This window comes from Lactuca virosa, chromosome 6 (assembly GCF_052849685.1).
Source record: "Lactuca virosa cultivar CGN04683 chromosome 6, Lactuca_virosa_CGN04683_v6, whole genome shotgun sequence".
Taxonomy (NCBI): Eukaryota; Viridiplantae; Streptophyta; class Magnoliopsida; order Asterales; family Asteraceae; genus Lactuca; species Lactuca virosa.
In genome coordinates, this window is record NC_136431.1 from 39,311,634 (window position 1) to 39,316,718 (window position 5,085).

Below are 5,085 nucleotides of genomic sequence, written 5' to 3' on the forward strand. Positions count from 1 at the left end.
ACTAGCTAAGTGACACACAATAATGCGTTTTATAACATCAAGTTACTGATGCGGTTTCGCATTATCAATGCATAATCAACTAGCAAACAACAACCACATCTCTAGGTTTAAAGATTATATGATATTATCATCTTGCGATCACTTATGGTAACTTTCATGAAGTGATACTAGCAAGTGCAGGTTTATTCCAATGCTCAAAACAAATTTCATAAGCACTCATAAACTTCGTAGCAAACCTTTGTTATGTCTAAAACCTTTCAGACAATCTACAAACAAATTTATGACAATCTTCTTTCATATCTACTTCCAACATATGAGCGATTGTGGACTGTTCGAACAATCTTATTATTCAGGAAGTCAAAACATGCAAAATTGGAAATAACAGATAAATAATCAACACAAGATAGTAACTTTCTTATAAATAACACACCTTTATTTAATCATCAAAATGTTGAATACAAAATTATCCATTACAAATTTCCTACCTATCTAATCTAAACTAATATCGTCCTTTAGTCCAACGCTCCTAGCGTGCTTCAAATGCTTAACCCTACTCAGTCCCTTCGTAAGGGGATCTGCTGGGTTATCTTCTGACGATACCCTCTTCACAACGAGTAGTCCCTCTTCTACCCGATGTCTAATAAAATGGTATTTCCTGTCGATATGTCGAGATCTGTCATGATCTCTTGGTTCCTTGGTCAAGGCAACCGCTCCATCATTATCACATAAAATTTCCATGGGCTCCTTTATGGATGGCACAACTCCAAGGTCTCCAATGAAGTTCTTCAACCATATAGCCTCCTTTGACGCCTCGCTTGCCGCAATGTACTCTGATTCGCACGTTGAATCAGTCACGGTCTCTTGCTTGGAACTTTTCCAAGTCACTGCTCCTCCATTCAGGGTAAAGACCCAGCCTGACTACGATCGGTAATTATCCCGATCCGTCTGAAATCTAGCGTCACTGTACCCTCGCACCCTTAAGTCATCACTCCCACCGAGGACTAGAAACCATTCCTTGGTCCTTCGTAGGTACTTAAGAATATTCTTGACAGCAATCCAATGCGCCCTACCAGGGTTCCCTTGATATCTGCTGACCATGCTCAAAGCGAAGGCCACATCAGGGCGAGTACAGGTCATAGCATACATAATTGAGCCAACTGCGGAAGCGTAAGGTACTCGGCTCATATCAGCTATCTCTGCCTCTGTACTCGGGCTCTGAGTCTTACTTAGTTTGGTATTGCATTGAATTGTCAACTCCCCTTTCTTGGAATTTTCCATACTAAAACGTTTTAGTACCTTTTCCAAATATGTATCCTGATTGAGTCCTATCAGTCTCTTACTTCTGTCTCTCACTATCCTTATTCCCAGAATATACGAAGCCTCTCCGAGGTCCTTCATAGCGAAACACTTCCCAAGCTAGGACTTGACCTCCTGCAAGGTTGGAATGTCGTTTCCTATGAGCAGTATGTCATCGACATACAATACGAGGAAGCTCACTATACTCCCACTGGCCTTGACATACACACATGACTCATCTTCGCTTCGCAGAAATCCAAACTCTTTGACCTTCTCGTCAAAACAAAGATTCCATCTGCGAGATGCTTGCTTTAATCCATAAATGGATTTTTCCAGCTTGCACACCCTATTGGGATGCTTCGCATTGACAAAACCCTCTGGCTGATTCATGTAAACATCCTCAGCCAACTTCCCATTTAGGAAAGCAGTTTTTACGTCCATCTGCCAAATTTCATAATCATGAAACGCAGCTATTGCGAGCATTACCCTAATAGACTTTATTTTAGCAACTGGTGAGAAAGTCTCATCATAGTCAACTCCAGGAGTTTGAGTAAAGCCCTCCGCGACCAATCGCGCTTTATAAGTGTGCACTTTCCCATCCATGTCTGTCTTCTTCTTGAAGATCCACTTGCACCCGACTGTCTTACGACCTGGTACATTATCAACCAAATTCCAAACTTGGTTGTCATACATGGACTGAATCTCGCTGTCCATTGCCTCTTTCCATTTAGCAGACTCTGGGCCTGCCATGGCTTCCTTATAGCTATTAGGTTCGTCCAGATTCATTAGTGTACTATCACTAATAAACGTATCCCCGTCAGTAGTAATATGGAAACCATAAAACTGGGGTGGAACACTAACTCTATTCGAACGTCTAAGAGGTAAGGATTGGTCAATTGGTTCAACAGGAGTTTCCTCCTCAGGTTGCATGCCAGTGTCAGAGGTTCCTTCATCTCGTGACTCTTGGAGCTCTTCAAGGTCAATCTGACTCCCACTGTCTCCTTGACTTATTAGTTCTCTTTCTCTGAAAACCCCTCTCCTAGCAACAAAGACAACATTGTCACTTGGTCTATAGAAGAGATAGCCAAAAGACTTCTGTGGATAGCCGATGAAATAACACTTCTCACTATGAGGTTCTAGCTTGTCGTGAGTCTCTCGTCTTATGAAAGCTTCACAACCCCAAACCTTGATATGTGCTAACGAGGGAGCTTTCCCAGTCCACATCTCGTGAGGTGTTTTGGCAACCTTCTTGGTGGGAACTAAGTTAAGGATATGGGCGGCAGTCTCTAAGGCATACCCCCAGAATGAGATTGGTAACGAAGCACGACTCATCATAGAACGAACCATGTCCAACAAGGTTCGATTACGTCTCTCAGCCACACCATTCAATTATGGCGTTCTAGGAGGCGTCAATTGCGAAACTATTCCGCATTCTTTTAGATAGTCGTGAAACTCAAGACTTAGGTACTCTCCTCCTCGATCAGATCGAAGCATCTTGATTTTCCTGCCCAACTGATTCTCCACTTCATTCTTGAACTCTTTGAACTTTTCAAAGGTTTCTAACTTCTGCTTGATTAAGTAGATATATCCATATCTGCTATAATCATCTGTAAAAGTCACGTAGAAGCGACAAGCGTCCCTTGTGGTGGATCTAAAGCATCCACATACATCTGTATGTATGAGATCCAATACACCCTCACCCCTTTCACATGTACCAGTAAAGGGTGACTTGGTCATCTTCCCAAGTAAACAAGATTCACACACATCATCGTCCCTAAGGTCGAATGACTCCAAGACTCCATCCTTTTGGAGTTGGGCTATGCGTTTCTTGTTAACATGGCCAAGGCGACAATGCCACAAGCATGCTTTGTCCAAACTTGTGGACGAATCAATATTCAAAACATCATTTCCTAAATTATCTATAACTAACACAGATTCATAAATCCCATTACAAGGTAATGCATTGAAATAAAAGACACCATTCAAATAAGCATTAATAGAACCGTTACTATTATCAAACGAATATCTGAAACCTTGTCTAAACAATCCATGAAAAGAAATGATGTTCCTTGCCATATCTGGCGAATAGCAACAATTATTTAAATATAACCCTAACCCATTACTCAACACTAAGGAATAAACTCCGATCTTGGTTACTGGTGAAGACTTCTTGTTACCCATGATCAAGTTTATCCTTCCATGCTCCACTTCCCTACTTTTTCTTAGCCCCTGCAAATCAGAACAAATGTGGTAAACACATCCAGTATCAAGGACCCATGAAGTAGCAAGTGATGAGTTATTAGATTTAATTAAATACATACCTGCAAAGGTGGGCTTTATCTTCCCATCCTTAATATCCTGCAGATATTTAGGGCAGCTTCGTTTCCAGTGGCCCTTCTGGTGGCAATAGAAGCACTCTGCTTCCTTGGGGTCAGAAGAGGGCTTAACAAAACCTGCTTTGGTCCCACTAGAAGAGGAACCATCTTGGGTCTTACCCTTATGGTGGCTCTTAGAAGGAGCCTTCCTCTTCTTTCCCTTTCCTTGGCCAATTGCCAACACAGGAGCAGCTACAGTAGAGCATGATGCAATAGATTTGTCCTTGAGGTTGCTCTCAGCTGTCCTCAGGAGCCCTTGAAGTTTACTCAGGGTGACCTCTTCTTTGTTCATATGGTAGGTCATTCTGAACTGGTTATAGCAAGAAGGCAAGGAGTGGAGGATGATGTCGATAGCCAAATCCTCATCAAACTTAACATTAAGTTTGAGAAGACGATCAACATACCTTTGCATTCTTTGCAAATGAGCAGTTAGGGATTCTCCACTCCCTATCCTAGCGGTGATCATGTTGGTGATGATCTCATAGCGCTCTTGCCTCGCGCTTTGGTGGTACCTGTCCAGCAAATCTTGGTGCATCTCATATGGATACATGTCCTCATAGGACTTTTGGAGTTCGAGGTTCATGGTGGCCAGCATGATGCAATGAACTTTCGTAGCATCACGCTCGTGGGCCTCAAAGGCGGCCATCTCTTCAGGAGTAGCTTCTTCTAGGTTGATCTTTTCTAGCTTCTCGTCGAGGACATATTCTTTGTCCTCGTAGCGATTTATCATGCGAATGTATCTCATCCACTCGTTGAAGTTTGAGCCATCAAATGTCACCTTTTGACATAGGTTCATCAACGAGAATGACCCAGACGTGTTGTTTTTTGCGTTTGCGTTAGACATCTGAAATAGAAAGGAACAAAGTTTGATTAGAAAAGAATCCCCAATTAAACACCCAAATGAGAGATTAGGGCTAGGATCCAACAACATTATTTACAACTTAGAAAAGGGATGCCGTAATCTAAAAGTAAATAATTTGAAGGTAAGTGAATGACGATTCACTAATTTTCACCATGAAAAACGAAAAGAAATTAAGTTTTAAATGTATTTGAAAATTCCTAGATTTCTTTTGAGATTCATTGAACATTTCAATGGCATGTTTAAATCTCGATATGCACTTCAAATTTGCGACTGGGATGCCGAGGATCGCAAACAAGTTTGTGAATAACCATGTGAATCAACATGGTGCACTCAATGTCTTCATCACCTAATCAATGTGCTGGTTAGCCACACACGCTTCATTGATCCATGATAAAACATAGAGCCACCCTTTGTCACCAATGTCAATCCCAAATTAGTGTGTCGGTTAGCCACGCACGCTCCACTAACGTTTGACAGGGGTACAAAGTGTAATTACATGGAATAGCATCATTTTCACATTTTGCCTTGACCAAGGAACCAAGAGATCATGAC